This window comes from Mirounga angustirostris, unplaced genomic scaffold (assembly GCF_029215605.1).
Source record: "Mirounga angustirostris isolate CCGP_5_RB_7025 unplaced genomic scaffold, mMirAng1.0.hap1 SCAF_8, whole genome shotgun sequence".
NCBI lineage: Eukaryota > Metazoa > Chordata > Mammalia > Carnivora > Phocidae > Mirounga > Mirounga angustirostris.
In genome coordinates this window covers 101,587,636-101,610,470 of record NW_026991716.1, presented here as the reverse complement: position 1 = coordinate 101,610,470, position 22,835 = coordinate 101,587,636, and the positions used below count along the sequence as shown (strand labels likewise).

Sequence of the window (22,835 nt, the reverse complement as noted above, 5' to 3'; positions counted from 1 at the left end):
TTTGCTTTTTGTTTATTCCTGTGTTTGTTTTTCAGTGTGCTTGACTCGTCTGAATTAGGCTCCAGAAGTTAGTAAGTGTGAGGACCAGAACAAAGGATGCAGGAGAGGGAGAGGAGAGAGGGGTTAATGTTGGAGAGGCTGGCTGGGGAGATCTGAACCATCTGTGCTTTGTTCAAAGCTGGATGAGAAGCTTTGGGTGGGTCTTGAGAAAGGAGTCCTGTGATCTGACTGTTGAAGTTCCAGGTAGAAGAATTTTCTTCTTCTTTTTTTTCTTGAGCAACAATGCCTATTACCATAATTTTTACATGGTATTGCAATTAACTAAGGCATTATACTGAAGCACAGTATATCATTTATTCTTGTAGCTTTCTTGTCCAAAAGAGACCAATACGATCCTTTTTTTTTTTCTTTTTACTATACATTTGTTTGAAACAGCTTTCTGTTTTGCGGGGTAGGGGGACATTTTTACAATGGAACTCCAGTGATACAATGCTAGCAGTCATTATATGAATTCTTGATTTTTCACCAAAGTGTATGCTTTTGCCAATGCCTCTTCTTTTTTTTTTTTTCTCCCCCAAATGGAAGAAGCAATAGAATTAAGAATGAGGCATGGAATGTATCATTATTTTTGTTCATTTTACTAAGATTTTATCTCAAACTCAAAAATGTTTGGAACATTTTTATCTCCCAAGTCCAATAAACACTATAATCTGATAACTAAAAATAGAAAGTGAAATTAGCAAAAACTCATTTGTTCTGGTCTTTTTTTTTTTTTCAGCGTTTCATGTATTGGAAAATAATTATGAAAAGGAATATTAAGTCTGGTGCAAGCATCAGTAATTGTTCTGGAACTAATTCTACCTAACATGATTTAGTAGGTTTTACAGAATTCTACGAACAACCAATTTAAATTAGACACACCAAGATTTAAATCCATAAACTAACCATGTGGTTTGTTTAAAGCATTGGTGTCAGCCCTCTCTCTCCATCATGTGTCTGCTCTCACAGTGAAGAAACATTAACAAACATCAGAACTAACTATGACTCTCAGTCCACAAATTTACATGGGTGTATAAGAAATATCCACTCACTGTCTTTAAATCGAGCTAAAACCACGTCCGATCCCTCACCCCGCTCAACCGGGGGGGCAGCTGTGCTCACCAGGTTCCTTGGCTGCCAACTTCTTTACTTGGGAAATCTCTCCTGCCCCACTCCCCCCTTCACTTAAAAAGCATTTGCCGCTATCCTCTTCTGTCAAGGTAATCATTTCAGTGATGTCAGACTTTCTAGAAAACAAAGCCAGAAATTACAGTAAGGGTGACTTCAGTTTTTGCTCCTAAAATTAATTTTTCCTAAGGGCTGGACTTAAAGCATTCCTTTTAACAAATAGAATATAGCAAAAGTATTAGGGTGTAAATTTTATGATTAAGTTACAAAAGATTGCAGCTTATTGCTGGCACTCCCTGGCCCTCTTGCTTGCTTGCTCTGATAGAAACTGGCTGCCATGTTCTGAGCTGCAGTATGGACAGGCCTATGTGCAAAGAAACTGAGAGCGACCTCCAGCCAACAGCCAGTGAGGAACTAAGGCCCTCGGCCCAACAGCCCTGGAGGAATGAGCACATGAGGGGGCTGAGAGAGGCTCCTTCCCCACTCAAGCCCTGGGGTGTGACTAGAGCCCTGGCCAGTGTGGACTGCAGTCTCTGAGACTCTGCAGCACGGGACCCAAACTCGTGAGCTATACATGCACGAAACTTCAGGTGGGTGCTGAGGAGGGAGTGGTGTGATCTGGCTTGGTTTTAAGATCACGCTCCTGCTGGGTAGAGATGTGTTTGAGGGGCAGGAGTGGCCATGGGGGGAGCCGTTGGGAGGCTCTGGTGGGAATCCAGCAGATTCCCAACCAGATGGCAGTAGCTCCAACCAGGATGGCAGTAGCAAGGGAGGGATAGTTATGAGGTTCAGGGCAGAAGGGGAAAAAAGGTAGTACTAAATATTTGAATCATTTCTCCAGAAACTGTGAGATATGAATGCCGTTGTTTCAAACCACTAAGACTTGGATTCATTTGTTATGCAGAAGTAACTAACATAAGCCACCATGCATTGGTGGTGCCCTTGTCAAAGTATGAAGTTGAGAGCCAGTGAGGGGGTCTTAGCCTGTTTGCACACTGTGCCTATCAAATGTCACTTTCATTATATGTATTAAAAATATTTGTCAGTGAATGAAGAGTAAATGGAAACATAACAAAGAGACAGATACACCATAGACAAAGACTTCGAGTAAGGATAGTTGGAATATTTTTATAATTTTTTTGATCTGGTCAAAAACTGAATAACTAGTAGTGCTTTCATAAGGTCTTTGAGGTAAATGATGATAGATGAAAATTTACACCAGGGTGTAAGCAATATGTCAAATTAATTAAAAATTATGTGCTTAAATAATCATTTATTATGAATCATCAATAAATAATATTGACAGTAAAGTTGAGACTGAAAATTATGCAAATCATAACACAAATTTCCCCTTTACTTTCTTTTTTATTTTTTAAAGGTCCATTTATTTATTTGAGAGAGAAAGGGGAGGGGCAGAGGGAGAGAATCTTCAAGCAGACTCCTCACTGGGCACGGAGCCTGAAGCATGAGATCATGACCTGAGCTGAAACCGAGAGTTGGACACCCAACCAACTGAGCCACCCAGGTGCCCCACCTCTTTACTTTCTATTATTGCTCATAACCTGGATATTATAGAAAAAAATAAAATTACATTCCAACTGTGAATGGTGGGTGCCTGGGTGGCTCAGTCGGTTAAGAATCAATCTGCTGTCAGCTCAGGTGATGATCCCAGGGTCCTGGGATCGAGCCCTGCATCGCATCGGGCTCCCTGCTCAGTGGGGAGTCCGCTTCTCCCTCTCCCTCAACTTGCCCGCATGCACTCTCTCTCACTCTCTCTCTCTTAAATTAATTAATAATTAAAAAAAAAACAACTACAAATGGTAATATTTGTTCTTTTCGCATCCCGAGAAGGGTATAGCTGCACTTGAAACAAACATACCAGCACCGACAAAGAGAAGTTTCCTCAAGTGACAAACAAGCATGGGAGGGAATATGGGTTTTAGGCCAAATCAGACCTGCCCTGTAGAAATGTGACCCTGAATCAACCACATCGCTCGCATGTTTTTGACCCCATTTTTCTACAATGTTTGTGCGGCTAATACAGCGAATGGTTTGAGGAGTAGGGGCGAGATAAGGCATATAAAAATACAGGATGACAACTGCATTTTAAACTTCAGATAAACAATGAACAAGTTGTCATATAAGTACATCCCCCCCCCCCAAACTATGATGATTTACTTGGTGGGGAAGAGTGGAGTTCCCCAAGGGAGGGCAGACTACTCGATGAGGGGACTTGAAAGAGGCTGAAGAGAAAAACAGAATAAAGAAGTGCTCACAGGTGACACCCCCAATAACTAAGTGAAGAGGCTTTGGGGTTCTTTTCTGTGGAGACCTAATGAATGTATTCTGCTTACCACAAGTTTCCAGCAGAGGGCAGTAAAGTGTCACTGAGGGAAACGCAGGTGTTAGGCAGGCACCTAAGAGGAAACGGAGTCTAACTCAGTTCACAAGACTTGAATCAAGAGACTACCTCCCCACCCTTCCCGCGTGTGGACAAGGCTAAGGAGACCAGTGAGGGACATTGCACCTGGAGAGTGGCAAGAGCAGGAAGCCATCACCATTCCTAGACCCGAGAGCACAGAAGGAAACGGTGCTCACCGAATCCTGCGACCGCGGGAGCCCAGCCTCCCTCCCAACGGTGTGGACTGCGGCAGCCCCGGCCAGAGGTGCAGCCCCCAGCAGGCAGGGAGCGGGAATACACGTCCCATCTCTCCCTCGGCCCCTTCACTCTCCTCTCGGGTCTCCCAGCGGCAGAAGCCAAGTCGGTTGGCAAGGGAGCCCACGTGATAGGAGCAGTCAGCCTCCCGAGGCACCGACCAGGGCAGATTGGTCCCAGAAAACAGAACAGAGCCAAACCAGCACAGAGGCACGGTTTGGACTAAGGGCAGTCTGCCTTTTGTTAAGGAAGTGCTTACACGCTCATCGGAGTTCAATAAATCTGGCCTGGGAAGTCGTGGTATTTTTATTTATTAAGTCCTTTCCAGGTACGAATCAGTATGCCAGATCCTGGGGCGCGAGAGGTACTAGTAATAACAGTAGCTCACGTTCCTGGCTCGCTCGTTATGTTACAGGCACTGAACGAAATGCTTCACAGGCAATATTTTATTACATCTTCATGTCAGCCTCTCAGGCACTATTATTATTGACATTTTACAGATAAATAAGTAGGATGCATAGAAGTTAAGTCACTTGCCCGTATCATGAACTGCTGAGATGTGAAATCGCTTTAATCTGACTGCAAACCTTGGTCCCTGACCTGAGGGAACAGAGTCCAGCAGCAAAAACACTGGTTATAGACGAATGAAAAAAAAAAAAAAAAAGGCTACTGATAAATGTTATGTCTGCAGTAACTGTAGGGATTTATGAAACAAGATTCGTGGGGCAACCAACCCAGAACACAGTGGGGGAGAGGGCCAGGTGCTTATGAGGAAGCCCTGAGGAATGGGGACCTCATCTTGGCCATGGTATCTATCTTGTAAGTGTTCAATTATATTCTGCTTTGTAGCACAGCTATTTTGAGCAGAGCCCACGAGCCTTAGTGGTCCTCAGCTCTGGCTGCACCTGTGGATCACCTTACCAAAATGTCCTTGGGGCGCCCGGGGGGCTCAGATGGCATCTGACTCTTGGTTTTGGCTCAAGGGTCTCTGATCTCAGGGTCCCTGTGAGTCTCCGCTCAGAGTCTGCTTGTCCCTCTCCCTCCCCGCCGCCCCTTCCCCCACTTACCCTCTCTTTCCCTCTGTCTCTAAAATAATTAATTTCATGAAGTCTTTAAAAAATGTCCTAGACGCCACACCAAACCATTTGTTCCTGCAAAGGAGGACAGAGTTATTGACAGAGTTCCTGCAAACAGACTGCTGACATCAGTGTTTTGAAGTTCTCCCCAAGGGAATCTTCTCTGCAGAGAGAAAAAAAAAGTATTACTCTAAAATCTCACATTAGTAGGAGTAGTGTCTTATTTATTTTATAGCTTATAACTCTACCTTACATATAGTTCAATATTTAATTGAACTAACTTGAATCAAACAGCTAGAGGGAATAATTCATGAATGCGAAGAAATATAACTTGGAAGGACTCAAATTTAAAAAGGGGAATAATTTCCTTTATTAATGCTCTTTTCTTTGAATCCATAAAGGATATAGGACCCTCGTACTTGTCCCAGTGAATTATCAGCACACACTATTTTCTCAAGAAGCACATATTCATCCAAGTGTCCAGAAATTAATTGAGCTATTTCCAACGATATCCAATAGTAGGTAAGTCAGAGGTTAAAAAAAAAAAAAATCACAGAGGGGAAGACTCTGTGAGAGGTCATCACCAGCGTGGGTGCATCCTGGCAGAGACACTGTGACCTGGTAATGGTAGAAGACAGAGAGCAGTAGGGGTCTGGACTACCTGGAATGGGATACAGCTGGAGGGCTGAAGAGACACACACCAGAGGGGAAGAAAACAGAGCAAGTCGGGTCATTCTCCTGTGCTCTGTGTACATTTCTTGGTTTCCCAAGTTGGATAAACTTGTAGTGTGGATCTGGGATGAGCTAAAGGATTTCAGGAATTTTAATGAAGTAGTGCATTTGCAAGCCTGTGATATCTATTTGCATGAGTTGCTTTGAATGGGGGGGGGGTGGAGAACTGGTGCTTAGAGAAGCTTGTGCTCAGGTGCACAGGAGAGGAGAGCGGGAGGGAGAGGGCACAAAGCCTGTGCACAGGTGTCAGAGCCCAGTGGAGAGAAGTCAAGGGCAAGAGCCAGCGAGACATGGGCTATCCCCGCACTTGGGAATGGTTCCTCAAGTTCCTGAAGCCTGGGTAACACCCTCACCCCATCTCCAATGCTCTTTGATTTAATGTAGGCAGAGTTAGACCCACTTTTTTAGCACAGCCTATATGTGGCAGGTTAAACTTTTCAAAAACTAAAATAAGCAAATGAGAAAATTGGGCTGTGTGAAAAATAAAGCCAAAAATTTTAATATGAAGGCAGAATTTGTAATAATACTCAATAGAAGTGGAACACCCATTTTGATGCTGAGCATCCTAGTAGCTAATGCATAGGAAGAAACAGGATCTATTGCATGAAGATGTACAGTGTTGATAGGAGAAATATAAACTAGTTGCTCAGAGGTACAACAAATTCTTTCCAGAAGCCCCCCGTACCTGAATGTTCTCAGGAGACACTGAAAGAATCTTTTCTCTCCAATGAAATATATATATATATAATAAATATAAAACTAATTCCAATACTCTAATGGAAGAATTCATTCCTTCCTATTTCATGTAGCATACATAATAGAAATGTGATTTCTCCAAGTAAATTTCCCTTAAATCATCTGTCTTGCCGTGGAAACAAAAGAAGAAAATAAACACAATGGATATGACTATACCCCTAACGAAATGAATGGACATTAAGGTGACCTCAGAATTCTGTTTCAATTGACTGGTTTTGTCAAGAGCTATTTGCTACTGTAACACTGGGAAAATAAAGGATACATTAATATTCACTGCACAAAGACTAACACACTCAAGATTTGCTGGTTTCAGTCTGATAAAGACCATCAGGAAATAAATCTGCCTTCATCAGAGCCAATATACTTAATAACTAATTTGTCAAAATTTGCTGATGTGGCAACTCTTTTTGAGAAATGGGATTTCCAACAATAAGCCATGGATAGCAACAAGATTACTGCATCCAAAAAATGGCCCTTGTCTTGTCTTGTTTTAAAATAGTTTGGAGTGACATCAGCAAAATGGTTAAGATAGGAGTTTCCAGTGTTCATCCCCATAAAGATAGTATCTTAAATCACTGGACAAAAAATGGACCTGTTAAAAATGTAACAATTGGTTAGCCATTTGGAAAAAGAGGCGAGGAGGGAGGGTGAGAAACTACAGAAACTATAGAATACACTCCAGGTGTGTATATGAGGGTATGGATTGAAGTATTTCTCCTCTTTTGTATTCAAGGGCGGGGGCCAAGTCCTATGTGGTAAGCTAATAGCAAGATTTACCTGTCTCTCTCCTGATATAACCAGGACACAGGGGTCCAAGATTTGGGGTTGACTGGGAATGATTGCCTCAAGTACAAGGCATAGCCAGTGTCTGTGGAATTTTTCATGTTCCAATTCCCTCTCTAGGAGCAGGTCTCTAGGAAATAAATACTAGAAAAACTAACAATGACCATTACGTTATCATTTAATATAATGACTCACTATATGTCTATATAAAATTCTTAGATATTTGAAATGGTTCCCAATGATAAGTCCCCATCTTGTGATCTGAATCCAGTCAATGTCAGAAAATTATTTTTGATTGTAACACTTAAATTTGGATGTTTTTAGTATGGAAAAAGAGAAAAATACAAGCTATCTTTAAAAGGAAGTAAGTGCTTTGGATATCAAAACTGCTTCCCTGTGGGCAAAACATAGTTTGCTTACTGCAACTAATTTTCTGCACACAGTATGCTTCTGTAAAGTTGCTCAATCTAGTTTTTGTTGTAATTCAATTGATCTAACAAAGAGTAGTAGGTAAAACAATTTTGACAAATTAGTAATCTATAAACCGATTCAGGATAGGAAGCCAGAAAGGAAGACACTTTGGGGATTTGGTGAGGATGGTCTTTTAATTAATTCCTTCATATATTTGAAAGTAAAATATAACTGAAAAAATGAAATATTGGTAATCCTCTTTGTTTCATGCTTCCTAAGTTTTCAATAATGTGTATTATTTTTTTTATAAAGGAATACCTATATAGTAAATATATTTTATATTAGAAGAGCCAGGGTTTGGTATTTTCTGTGTATGGTATGTATTTTATTTTACTTATACAAGTTTATATATTTTTTATATTAAAATGTTCTATATGATTTTGTGGTTTTCTTTGGCAGTTAAAAAAATCAAATGTGTTCGGTATTTTTATTGACTACAAAAGAATAAACTTCTGTTGCTTTAAGCCACCAAGTCTATAATTTATTGTAACAGCCACAGAAAACTAGTACAGATGGAAAACGTGGGACAGTTACTTAAGTAATCATTACAATGATCATAGTGGGAGGAAATAGCCTCACTTAGTCAGTGAGGTGTGTCAACCGATGTGGGTGTGTCATATAAATTTACAAACAACCCATTTGTCTTACTGTGTAATTAACATTAAAAATTTATATAACTTGTAACTATTTATCTGTACCATATCTGAATTGATTCAAACTATTGTGCTAACATAGACTTAAAGTTTTTAAGACAAATAGCTTCAAAGGCAGAGTTCATTTAAGGCCGAGGGGAATGTGAATTTGGCTTTCTCGTGAGGTACGCATGGCTTGCCCTCAAAGGCCATTGAACCTACAAGAAGCTGGAGAAAATTACTCTTTGAACAATTAGTTACAAAGTGACACCTGTCTCATGTTGCTATGTCTAGCAGTTCAAAGGTGTAGTGCATAGTCAGCATTTCTATGGCTGTGCACCTTCCAAACTTCCGCTCCCGTTTGGGATAACCCACCACTGGTCTCGATGGAACACAGGGTCCTCCCTCCCATTATAGTCAACAAAATGGCACGATTCTTCTCTTTTCCCAGGAGCCAGGATGCGGTCAGATTACCCGGGCTTAGTTAATCAAACACTCCCACCCAGCACTCTGACCCTTTAGTGACTGACACATACACAGGGACACTGAGGCACGATTCGGGGCAGCAGGGGCAGCTATCTCTGCCCAAAGCTTCCTGTTTCTGCCCTGCATCACCGCACTGGTGTTCGCCCATATTCCAAGTTGCGTCTTCCAGAATCCCCCTAATGACGTGAACTCCTCCGATAAATTCCCTTTTTACTCGAGAGAACTGGCGTCAGTTCTGTTATTTCCAGTTTGGAGGTTTCTAACAGATACAATGGTCTTAGTTTTTTCGTATCTGTCTTCATATCTCAGTATTTTCTTAGGAGTTCGGGCTTCATTCATCCAGTAGGATTTCTCACTCAGAGATAGTGAAAGCACAGCCTTAAAATTATTAATGTTGATTAGCTTTTCAAGACATACCAGAATGAATAAGGTAATTGACACATCTGCACAGCTCTTTGTGACAAGCTACCAAGTGTTTTAGCATCCTTATTATCCCTTAGGATAATTAGAATTCTACTTGATACTTAATCTGTATAAGATAAAGGTGGTTAAGGTAATTTGTTGATTAACAGAACAATATAATAGATTAAATTTATTATCGAATAATCCATACTTCATACCAGTTGTTGTCTGAAGTATTATAAACATATTATCTTATTTAATCCTCATAGCAATCTTATGAGGCAGGTACCATTAGAATTCCTATTCTCCAAGGATATGGACACTGGGAAAAGATAAAATGGGGAGGGGGGTCAGTGAGGAGGGCAGTCAACAGTTCTGTTATTCCCAGTGCTCACTTTAACCAGTCAGTTTAGTAAGTCAGTTCTGTAAGGCCTTCTGACTCCTCAGGTGCGATCAGGTCTGGACAATTCAGTCACTGCAAGACTTTCTGTGTCCTTTATCTACTTCTTAAGTGCTCTCAAAACTGCACCACACGGAGACATTGCCACTGGCCTAGCACGTGTAGACTGAAGCCATCTGCAGAACTTCAAAAATGAATCTGTGGTTTAACTCGCTACAGATATAACGATTATTTAGAAGTAATAGTAGTGTGCTATCTTAATGTATCATTTTTTATTTATTTATTTATTTTTATTTTTTTAAGATTTTATTTATTTGCGAGAGAGACAATGAGAGACAGAGAGCATGAGAGGGAGGAGGGTCAGAGGGAGAAGCAGACTCCCCGCCGAGCAGGGAGCCCGATGCGGGACTCGATCCCGGGACTCCAGGATCATGACCTGAGCCCAAGGCAGTCGCTTAACCGACTGAGCCACCCAGGCGCCCCAATGTATCATTTTTTAAAGAAACACCTTCTTCATCTAGGAAATCATTTGCGATTGCTTAAGGCAATCTGCATTTTGTAGCTCAGCTGGAAACCATATGGAGAATCTTGATATAGAGGTTCAGACTAAAAATAATTTTTAAAGAAGTCACTGTGGCTTAGGTTTCATGGTCAAACTGGTAGACATACCTGGCTTTTAAGGCTGTTCTGTCCTCGGCCCATACTTTGACCCAAAGACAGTTTACCTCTTTAGTGTGGGGGGCTAAAGGCCTATCACATCGGTGGAGTGGATTGTCTGAAACACAAGGCATCCTCCTGCTTCCTCAGGATCACCCAACTGCCTCAATTTCCTCTGATCTTTCACTATTTGTTCATTCTCAAATTGTCTCCTGCCTCCTTCTCCTCCTGGCCCCAACTTTCCCTCTGGAGCTTATCCCATGAGGTGTGTTGCAGTTATTTACTGCCACATAATGAAGCACCCCGAAATTTGTTGGTGGAAAACAGGAAATGTTTCATTATTGCTCACCATTCTGTGGGGCAGGAGTTCAGACAGGGATGAGCAGAGATGACTTGTCTCTGCTCCATATCCTGTCTCCTGGAGCTACAGTGTCCAGGTGGTTTCCTGACTTGCATGTCTCACACCTCCTCCTGGAAGGCATTAATGGTGAGGGCTTGTGACTCTCTTGGGGTCATGTTTAGTGCCTTGTTCTGTTGGTTGGCTGGGCTCCCCAGTCCTTCTCCATGTAATCTTAAGACCTTTCCTCTCCAAACGGTGTCTCCATATCGTCTCTCAACGTGGTTTCTCCAGCAGGGTAGCCAGACTTCCTACATGGCAGCTCAGGGCTCCCGAAAGTAGGAAAGCAACAGCTACCGGGGTTTCCGCCTTACTTTTGGTTAATGTAGGTCACTGGGTTGGCTCAGATTCAAGGGAAGGAGATTATACAAGGACTCCTTTGGGAGTCACCAGAGAAGACACACCAACGTGTAAGAGTGGTGCAATCGGAGCATTTCAGCTGCCTTTGTGTCCAACCATGATGTGCATGTAGCTCTGAATGTTTGACAAAAGCTTCTTACCCTTATTTAATTATCTCTGCACAGATGCAAAAATAATTACTTTATATACCATTTGTCTCATGCCCTTATTGTTTCTTGGGTAGTGGATATATAAATAAAGGTCAGATTTGTCATAACTTTGGTCAGAGGTCAATGCAGAATTTAGGACAATGAGTTGTGCTTTATCTTCAAAATAAAAGATCAGAACAAAATGAGAATAAATTTCTAAGAAAAGCAATAGGTAAATCCTATGGGTCGACTTTATTAAACCAATGTTCTTAAAGTATACTTTATGTAATATAATTTAAGGTGTAATTAACATAAAATACATAGATCCTGAGTTTTGACAATTTCATCCACATATGTAAACACTACCCAAAACAAGACATAAATCATTTCTGTCACCACAGAATGTGCTCTCATGCCCCTTTCCAGTGAGTTCCCTCTCACCTCTAAAAGTAGCAATTTTTTTTTTAAGATTTTATTTATTGGGGCGCCTGGGTGGCTCAGTCGTTAAGCGTCTGCCTTCGGCTCAGGTCATGGTCCCAGGGTCCTGGGATCGAGCCCCGCATCGGGCTCCCTGCTCCGCGGGAAGCCTGCTTCTCCCTCTCCCACCCCCCGTGCTTGTGTTCCCTTTCTCGCTGTATCTCTCTCTGTCAAATAAATAAACGCTTAATGACTGAGCCACCCAGGCGCCCTTGTTCTCAGTTTTATTACCAGAAGTTAGTTTTGCTGGTTCTTGAATTTCATGTAAATGGCATAGATTTTGCAACCTTTTGTGATTAGGTTTGTTTACTTACCGGTTTTGACATGCATCTGTTTAGTTGGTGTATTAGTAATTAGTTCCTTTATTATTTATTCCTTTATTAATGAGTAATTTTCCCTTTATGGATATACCACATTTTGTTTATCCATGTTCCTATTGAACTCATGGACACTTTGGTTGTTTCCAGTTTTTGGCTACTATAAATAAGGATGCTATACACATTCTTGTAACTCTCCCCCTCTGCTCCCTTTCTCTTACACACATACACATACTTGCTGAGTCAAAGAGTAAATGTATATTTAATTTACAATAAATTGCCAGAGTTCTGCAAAGTGATAGTATAATCCCAACAGTAATGATGAGAAGTGTTTTTGGTTACTTTATATTATCACCAACATTTGGTGTTGCCAGTCTTTTTAGCATTCTAATGGATATGAAATGATGTCTCATTGTAGTTTTATTTTTGCATTTCTCTTATGACTATGTCAGACACCTTTTTATGTAATTATCAGTCATTTGTATGCTTTCTTCTGTCAAGTATCTTTAAAGCGTTTTCCCATTTTTATGGCTTTTTGTATATTCTGATACAGGCCCTATGTGTTAAAATTATTTTTATCCCCAGTCTGTTCTTTTTCTTAATGATGGCATGCCTGTACTTTTTCTTAATGATATCTTTTGATGAGCAAAATGTTTAATTTGGTTAAATCCAAGTTACACATTTTTAACTTTATGGTTATTTTGGTTAAATCCAAGTTATAAATTTTTAAATTTTATGGTTAGCGCTTTTCTGTCTTGTCTAAAAATATTTTATATCTAAGGTCACAAAAGGTATTTTTCCAAGTTTTTTGGTAGATACTCTATGCTTTTAGCTTTTATATTTAGGTCAATTTCCATTTGAACTAATTTTTGAACTTCCATTTTGAACTAATATTGTGTGAGATAAGGACTGAGGTCCATTTTTGTACATATGAATATCCAGTTGCCCCAGGCATGTTTTTTTATTTTTTTTTATTTTTATTTTTTAAAGATTTTATTTATTTGACACAGAGAGAGACAGCGAGAGCAGGAACACAAGCAGGGGGAGTGGGAGAGGGAGAAGCAGGCTTCCTGCGGATCAGGGAGCCCAATGCGGATGGACCTCGATCCCGGGACCCTGGGATCATGACCTGAGCTGAAGGCAGACGCTTAATGACTGAGCCACCCAGGCGCCCCCAGGCACGTTTTTTTAAAAAGACTATTCTTCCCCTATTGGATTACCGTGGCACTTTGATCAGAATAATTGGCTATATGTAGGTGGATTGTTTTCCAATTTCATTGTTCTGCTTCATTGATCTATTTCAGCTCTTACCAATGTCACACTGTCCTGATAAATGTACTTCATATTAAGTTTAAAACCACAGAGTGTAATTCCCCCAACTTTGTTCTTTTTCAAGTTTGTTCTGGCCATTCTAGACCTTTTGCTTTTTCATATACAGTTTAGAATCAGCTCTTCAATTTCTGACAAAAAGTTTCCTGGAATTGTGATTGGAATTGCATTGAATCTACAGATCAATTTGGGAAGAATTCAAATCTTAAAATTTGGGAGACCTTCAATCTATGTACATGGCATATCTGTCTATTTATGTAGATTTTCATTAATTTCTGTCTGCAACGTTCTGTGTTTTTTTTTTAAGTGTAGAGGTTTGCACATCTAATAGGTTTATTTCTAGATAATTGGGGTTTTATGATATCCTGTGATACTGCTAATTTCACTTATTAGTTTACTAGTTGTTTTGTAGGTGCTGTCATGTTTTCTTTCTATACAATTATGCCACTTGTGATTAAGGATAGTTTTACTTCTTTCTCTCCCATATTTGTGCTTCTTTTCATTTCTTTTGCTTGCTTTATCAAACCAGTACAATGCTAGAGTACACATCCTTATCTTTTCTCCAGTCTTAATGGAAATACTGCAATATATCACCATTGAGTAAGATGTTGGCTATTTATCAAATTAGGAAAGAGACCTTCTATTCCTTGTTTGCTGCAAGTTTTTATTTTTAATTGGTATTAAGACTTATTTTGTTGTTATTCTCTATTCTCCTCCCTCCCCCTCCCCGGGCCCTTTCCAGTAAGATAGACCTCACTGTGTGATATCCCAGGACTCCGAGACCAAGGAAAAGGAAGCGAGATCTTTAAGGTGCAAACTTGCAAGTTGCAGGCCATCACTTCTGGCACATACTGGTGATTCATCACAGTCACTCACAAGGTCAGCCCAGTTTCAAGGAAAGGGGAAACAGACTCTACTTCCTTAGGGAAAATTGGCAAGGGAACATTGTAAAAAAAAAAAAAAAAAAGCATGTGGGGCGGGAACCATTATTACAGCCATCTTTGGAAACACAATCTACCATAAAATGTAAATTAAAACGACAAAAAAATTTCTCATCCATCGAATTGGCAAAAATCTACAAGTTGGCAACTGACTCTGAAGAAATAGGCACTCATATATTGCAAGTGAAAGGTCCCAAGAAGGGGAATTTGACAATCATTACACTTCAACACAGCAATCATAACCCTACTTCTATCTCCATGAGTAGAATATGCACCCAAGAATATAGGTGGTATTATTTGTAAAAGCAAAGGACTAGACAACCCAAATACCTATCACTAGGGGCTACTGGAATTAACTCTGGAACACCCAAACCACACAATACCATTTAGCCATAAGTAGGAAGATTTCTATGTAATAGCAAAGAAATATTTCCAGGAGAAGTCAAAAGAGCAAGATGCAGAACAAACCCACTGCTACTGAAAATATCAATTTTACCCGATGATTTAAAAAAAGTGAACTTCTTTTCTTGCTCTGTTTACTGAAAGGACCTAGAAGTGATGACAGCAAAAATAAGCACATCTCTTGTCCATTTCTTGGTCTTTAAATACCAGGCCCACTAAAAGTTAGGGCATTCCGGATACGGGTCAGGGAATCGTAAGAATAATATCATGGTTCTGTGGGAGAATGTTTCCATTCTTAGGAGATACTTGCCAAAGTATTTATGTGTATAGTGTCTTATGTTTGTAGGTTCCTCTCCAATTATTCAGCAAAAGAAAGTATAGTAGTCCCTGTTTATCCATGGTGATATTTTATCAGTTTCAGTTCCTGGCAGTTAACCATGATCTGACAGCAGGTCGTCGTTTTGACATAGGGTCACAAAGTACTTAATAGTACTTAGTAGTAGGGCGCCTGGGTGGCTCAGATGGTTAAGTGTCTGCCTTCGGCTCAGGTCATGATCCCAGGGTCCTGGGATCGAGTCCCGCATCGGGCTTCCCGCTCCTTGGGAGCCTGCTTCTCCCTCTGTTTCTCTCTGTCTCTCATGAATAAATAAATAAAATCTTAAAAAAAAAAATAGTACTTAGTAGTAGCCTCACACTACATTACAATGTCTGTGTCACTCACCTCACTTCATCACATCACGTAGGCATTTTGTCATCTTACATCATCACAAGAAGGTCAGTCTACTGGTATTTTGAGAGACCACATTCATGTAACTTCTGTTACAGATTATTGTTATAATTGTTGTATTTTATTATTAGTTATTATTGTTAATCTCTTACTGTGCCCAATATATAATTAAACTGTATCACAGGTTTGTATGTATGGGAAAGCACATAGTATATATAGGGTTCAGTTCTATCCCCAGTGTCAAGAATCTGCTGGGGGTTTTGGGGTGTGTCCTCCACAGATAAGGGGAACTACTAGTGTATATACTTGTATACACACCCATGGGCACACGCACGCACACACACACATATAGTGTAGGTATGTATACATACATCCATCTACACCCAAGATGGATTCATAGATAAACCATATACTGGAAAACATTTAACAATTGTTGGATCTAAATGGAGAGTATATGAGTGTTTGTTGTGCCATTCTTTCAACATTTTTAAAGTTTGAAAACTTACTGAAAGTATTTGGGAAAAAGTTTTTGCTCTCAAAAAAAAAAAAAAAGATGACCAATAATACAATAATGTCCATTCTCAAGAAAGACTGGAAAAAGAAGGGGGATAAACTAGCAGGTATCAAGTGCCTAGATGCAGAGGTATACTGTTTCCCTTAGACCCATAGCCACATTTTGTGACCACTACATTGTTACTGTATAGATAAGGAAAGAGAGTCCCTTAGGGATTGGGTAACTTGCCCACAATCGTACAGTAAAGTTGGTTTTTAAACTTTGGTTTAACTGGATCCAGAGTCCCTGCTATTTCTACTAAACCAAACTGAAGAGGAGAAAAAGTGGCCTGAAATGCTCAGGCAAGACAACGTAACTGAGATAAAACTTGAGTTGGATGCAACTTTGGAGATGAATAGAATTCGGAAGGGCACAGGCATAGAAGGAGTAGTGACATCCCAGTCACGAAGTTGGCCATGACTTACTTAGGGAGCAAGAAAGAGACCAGCACACCAATAGACAGTGATGGTGTCATCAATGAACAGATTAACTTTTCAGAAGAGTTAGAGAACTTGGACTTAGGTATCCAGGATTTTGGATATATATGTTGTAGATTAGAGGAAGGCCTTTGGGTAGGAAAGTGATAGGAAAAGAACGTTTTAGAAAGATGAATATGGTAGTATATCCACAGGAGATCCCAAGGCATCAAGTTATTTTAAACAGTTTATTGATCTCTTACTGTATGCCAAGCACCATATTATATATGGCAGGAAGTAGAAAAATGACGTTAAATCTCTGTTCACAAAATACTTATAATTCATTAAAAATATTTACTGAGAACCTAGTATGTGCCAGGTATGGGGTTAAGCAAGATAGATAATGTCCCAGCTCTCATGGAGCTTACATTTGTACAGGACAAAAAGAAAACACAAATTACTATATCCTTGTAAAGTTAAGTCCAGCAAAAAGGGAGAAAAATGCTCTGGGTGGGGGGCGGTCAGATGAGGACAAGATTGTATCTAGTTTGAAGAAATGGACGAGACATCATGGAGGAAGTAGCACCAGTGAGATGGGTTTTGAAAGACGAAAAACACTGTGACAGGCAGAAAAAGAAGGGGGGTATTCCAATTAAAAGGAACAATTTGAGCAAACGCAAGGAAATAAGAGGTCATTAAGGGTCATAATGAGATAGAAAGTGGTACCTCATGGCTGGACTATTGGGTGTTTTTAAAGAAAGTAAGAGGAAATATAGCTAGACACAATGCCTGGACTCCTATAGGACTCCTATAGAGGAGTCTCGAACGTCAGTATAGCAGCTGAACTTACTGAGTAGAAAATAGGAGGCCTTAAGTTAGGGAACAAAGAAAGCAAAACAATGATTTAGAACATTCTTCTGATACTAGTCTGTAGAACACATAGGAAGGAAAATGTCAGGCTGGATAATTATTGGGAGTTTAGCATAATGGTTTAGTAAGAAGACATATGATTTAGCAAGTCTTGAGCATGGAAACGGAAAAGCCAGAAGTTTGGGGAATGAAGAATCGATCAAAATTAAGTGAATTTGGGAGCAAAGAAATAGCTATTACAGGGGCTTCTGGGTGGCTCAGTCGGTTAAGCGTCTGCCTTCAGCTCAGGTCATGATCTCAGGGTCCTGGGATCGAGCACCGCATCGGGCTCCTTGCTCAGCAGGGAGTCTGATTCTCTCACTCATTCTCTCTCTTTCCCAGATAAATAAATAAAAATCTTTAAAAAAGGAAATAGTTATTACAAATGTGAATCTGAGATGTTGAAGAGAGGATGACTGGGTGGATTTAAGATGAACCAGGGGAGACAGCCATCAGAAAGTGTGCGGGGGCAAGGGGTATAAGTGAAGACTGGGTGAGACGGGTAAGGTGCCCAGAAAACCTCAAGTGAAGATGTTCAGCATGTGGTAGAATTAGGCACCAGGGACTCAGTAGAGACTGTGGGTAAAAATACAGACTCATTTATTTAAAGTGGTAGTGGAAGCCATGAGAACGGGTGAGATTGTCCAAAGAACACACGTAGACACGAGAAGGGCTTGAAGACTGGTTCGCTAGCCCCAGAGTACTCTGTCTCTCCATATCGTCCCTCCCAGGTCTCTTCTTCCTGCAGCTGCCTCAGTGATCCAAGGCGCAATTCTGACCATTTCACTCCCTAGCCTACCACCCATGAAAGGTGAGGTTCAAGCTTTGAAACTCAGCATTCAAGACTGAGGTCCTCTGGAGCCTCCCTATTATTACTTTCTGCCTCACACTTTATATTCTAGTATCAACTGTTGGCTCCCATGCTCGCTTCTTCTTCTTGTTCCTGAGATGTTGTACTTGCCCCGGCTGCCTTCACCGTCAATAGCAGCTCAGACGCCACCTCTTGGAATTCTTTCCTGTCCTTGCAACCAGTGCACTGGAGTAGGTAGTCTTACTCCAAAATGGTACAGTGACCATGCTTTTGCTCATCACACTGCAGCCTGAGGACCCGTCTAGGTGTCCAGTTCCCACGACCTCAGCACATCTTGACCTGTGTCTGGGGCAAAAGTGCTCCTCCCTGGCAAGACTCACCTCACACTGTATGTGTTAAGGTGGGGCCTCTTGTCGTCCGTCCTCACGTCCCGTTATCGAGCATAGTGCCTGGAATAGAAGAGATGGCAAACACAGGTTGAGGAAGTAGCACTATGTCTTTCTAGGATTCATTTTCTTAGGAAAACAAATGAAAAGTTTTCAATTAATAATCGCGCCTCGGATAAACCTCATTGGCTACGACACTGCCACTGCACAAAACTTAAACAAATGAACCATAAACCCCAAGTAATGGGAGAGTAGACTTACAGAAACTGGAAATGTTAAAAAAAAAAAAAAAAAAAAAAAAAGCACAACTGTAATACAGAACTGTAAAATACAACAGTAAGTTATGAGATTTGACATTAGTTCACTTTCAGGATGATTGTTTTAACAGAGCAGGTTGGCAAAAGTTAGATTTAAAAAAATAAGTAGAGAGGTGCCCAGCTGGCTTAGTCAGTAGAGCATGTGACTCTTGATCTCAGGGTCGTGCGTTCAAGCCCCACGTTGGGCGGGGGGGGAGACTACTTAAAACAAAACAAATTTAAAGTAGATATTCATTCATTCATTCAACAAATATTTATTGAGCACTTGGGATGTGAATAAAAATCTAACAAAAATTCCTGCCCCGATTGAGCTTACACTCCACAGGGAGGCAAGCTACAAAAAATAGAAGTAAATCACATAGTTAGACGCTGAGAAGTGGAATGGGAGCGGGGTAAAGGGATGAGGAATTCCAAGGAAATAAGGAGATGGGCAGTTACAGGCTTTCAAGAGGGTGAGCAGTGGAGGGAAGAGAGAGGCCATAACTTGAGGGACTGGAAAAGCTGAGCGCATTTGTAACTCAGGGCGAGAGGGCGAGAATCCCCCGTATTTAGCAGAGACTGGAAATGGGAAGGAAAAAGTAAAAGTCCTGAAGGGAGGAAGAGACGGTATCGAGGTACAGCGTGGGCGTTAGTGGTGATGCGGAGAAGAAATGTCTTTTCCTCACACGGGGTGAAGACAGAGATTTTGAGGTGCAAAAAATGACGTTGACCCCTAGATTGGCGAAGCCCTCCCCATGCCAGGCCTAACTATGAAATTTTATGTCCATCTTTTTGGACATGCTAGATCAAAAAAATATGGAGAATTCTTGGATATAATCACCAGTTCAGAAATCAAGCAGTAGTACTAGTTCATGTTTGCTCTTCTCTTCTCTTACAGTGACAAAAACTCACAGGCCAAAGCACACGCACTCCTTTAGTTACCTTCACTTTCCCTTTCCTGGGCCCACAAGAGTAGGCAGCAGGGAAGCCAGGATTTTCTTTTAAATTAATTAAAAGCATCACCAACTGATATGCTGTGAGCACTGTGGCTGGCCTTACCCATCTGATAAGCTGAGGACCTCAGAGTACAGCTGATAGGGTCTGATTTTGCAAGTAATTTGATATTCTGCATATTTATGTATAGATGAGCTTCTGCGTCCAAGGAACTCATAAATTAATATTTAATGAAATCATTTGCCTGGAGATGTTTTGTGCATTCCTGTTAATCTCCTGAATGCTTTATATTTAGTGTTGCATCTCAAACTCCAAAGTCAGTCACAGACTTGTCAGGACTATTTTTCACATATACATATATATCCCACGTAAGCAGGTTTCTTTCTCTGTAATTATCCCTCAGAAAAGACATCTTTCTCCAGGCCAACCAAAATCTCTTCTTGAGAAGCACTCTAATTAAATATTTGAATCACAGGTAACATTTAGGAAAATCACATTGATTGAAACCACTTCCATATGACTTTCAGAATACTAAAAAAGGGCTACCAGATACATTATTTAAAAAATTAAAAAAAAGAAATTTAACGTTTAGTCATTATTCTTGGAAATATGACCTCAAAAACAAGCATAGGATATATTACAAGCATTTTTCAGAACAATGTAAATGGTTATAATGTGGAAATCAACCACCTGCAGGATGAAGGAAAGAAATTGCTAACTTGATGTTTATACAATGGGTAATTTGAAGCATGGGATTTCTTATAACATTTACCATTTTCAAAAAACACTGCTTTCTTTCAAATAAGCTTAGACAACAAGCTGACATGCTTTGGAAAACTGGGGTCTCAAAACGTCGAGGGAAAATGTGAAAATAATGACTAGAACTCACAAGTAGAAAAAAGTTAACATATATATTTCACATAATTAAAATATGCACATAAAAGTGAATGTTTATTTCATCCCCCCAAACTACCATCTATAGATTCAAATCGAAACACTCAAATTGTTGTTTAAATTGTGCTATAGCATCTTTTGGACAACATCACCACCCCTAGCTTGGCTTCTTTCCACTTGATACCAGTAGTATTCCCCCTCTTGTGACAAACAAAAATGTCTCCAGATGTTGTCAAATGTCCACTGGGGGGTGTAATCACTCCGGTTGAGAACCCCAGCACTAGACAAATGCTATCAACATCTCCAGTTAACTTCCATGTTTTTCTTGACGTCCCATTTTCTAATTATCTGAAATCTAATTAAAATACTGGTTCCTCTCTGGTGAAAACAGTTGATTACTATTACTACTATTTACTTCTCCATTACATTTTGTAAAAGTAAGAAATTTAAGGCAGTTATGCGTAACAGTTACCGAGGAATAACACGATAAAATACACAATTATTAAAAAAAAAAAAGGAAGGGTTCATCGATCCAAATCCGTAAGACGTAGGCAGTTGAAGTCAATCTTCATCAGAATGGAAATATTACTCAGTACAAGTATAACTATGCTGTTAATGACTAACCTACATTCAGATCTTTTCATTTAGCTCAGGCTTTCCTTCTTTGAGCCAAACAACATATTTTTCCCTTGTCCTCATTAAAGCAACTTAAATTATTACTATTACTGATGGAAAAGTATAAACATGATCAATAGCAGATAACCCAAATAGTCTGATCTGGGAGTATATCCAATTTTTATTTTTTTGCATTCATCTGGATATATGAATCCAGATGCTAAAATTTATTTTTAGGTCCTGAATCCCTGTAAGACAGATGGAGGGAAAAAAGAGGAGTATAAACAAGAACTTGGACCAAGGTTAAATACTCATTAACAGTAACTGAATGTGGCCTTTAATTTCTTCCAAACATTTTATTTTCATGTGCTCCTGTGATTGCTTATTTCCAGACACAATAACTAAATACAAAACGGAAGGCAAGACTCTCAATTTATAGTTTGTGGCTTAAAAAGAATCTCTTTATTAAGCCTGTTACAGTACAATTCATTTTTTTCAAATAGAAGTACAAAAAAAATTCTAGGATTGTCACCAAAAATGTAACCAATGAGTGATGGTATTAGAGATTATTTTACTTTTGCTTCTCTGAAATTTCTATTTTTCTACAATTACTGTGTATTTTTCCTAAACCATAAGAGAATTCTTTTCGTACTTTTCCCACTAAATCATGGTTTATGGCCTATCAAGTAGGATTCTTGGACAAATGCTGACATTAATCTTTTTTCCTGGGTTTTTTTTTTTTTTTTTTAAGATTTTATTTATTTGACAGAGAGAGACACAGCGAGAGAGGGAACACAAGCAGGGGGAGCGGGAGAGGGAGAAGCAGGCTTCCCACCGAACAGGGAGCCCGACGTGGGGCTCGATCCCAGGATCCCGGGATCATAACCTGAGCCGAAGGCAGACGCTTGACGACTGAGCCACTCAGGCACCCTCCTGGGTTTTATTTCAAACTATACTGAACTCTTCCTAATTTTTGTTAAATGCATTTCCTATTAACCAAAGTTAAAATGTACCCTTTGAAAATCCTGATTTCAGATAAAAATTATGCATAGAAAACTGTCTTGCAATTAGATACATAGAAAGCTAATATTCTTTTTTTTTTTTTAATTTTTTTATTCTTATGTTAATCCCCTTACATTACAACATTAGTTTTAGATGAAGTGTTCCATGATTCATTGTTTGTGCACAACACCCAGTGCTCCATGCAGAATGTGCCCTCCTAAATACCCACCACCAGGCTAACCCATCCTCCCACCCCCCTCCCCTCTAGAACCCTGTTTGTTTTTCAGAGTCCATCGTCTCTCATGGTTCGTCTACCCCTCCGATTTCCCCCGCTTCATTCTTCCCCTCCTGCTACCTTCTTCTTCTTCTTCTTCTTTTTTTTTTTTTTCTTAACATATATTGCATTATTTGTTTCAGAGGTACAGATCTGAGATTCAACAGTCTTGCACAATTCACAGCGCTTACATACACTCCCCAGTGTCTATCACCCAGTCACCCCATCCCTCCCACCCCACCCCCCACTCCAACAACACTCAGTTTGTTTCCTGCGATTAAGAATTCCTCATATCAGTGAGATCATATGATACATGTCAGAAAGCTAATATTCTATGCAATGTAAGACAAATCAGGGTTCTGACCTTTCTATTTTCTAGCTTAACAAGGACTGTTAAATTTCTTAAAAGAGTACACATATACATTTTTA

The 22,835-nt window shown here is 40.0% G+C and overlaps 1 long non-coding RNA gene and 1 pseudogene across 2 annotated transcripts; both read right to left on the bottom strand.

Annotated features, from left to right (window-relative positions):
• Window positions 1-540: 540 nt before the first annotated feature.
• On the bottom strand, window positions 541-22,217 carry LOC129045525 (uncharacterized). Of its 2 annotated transcripts, XR_008505372.2 has the most exons (3): window positions 18,366-22,217; window positions 4,891-5,062; window positions 541-1,286 (listed from the first exon to the last, which is right to left on the bottom strand). It is a non-coding gene; the product is annotated as an uncharacterized LOC129045525 (long non-coding RNA). The 2 variants fall into 2 exon arrangements; XR_010413747.1 differs by lacking the exon at window positions 541-1,286 and having other exon boundaries at window positions 4,119-5,062.
• On the bottom strand, window positions 18,456-18,586 carry LOC123837980 (U4 spliceosomal RNA; annotated as a pseudogene).
• Window positions 22,218-22,835: the final 618 nt, after the last annotated feature.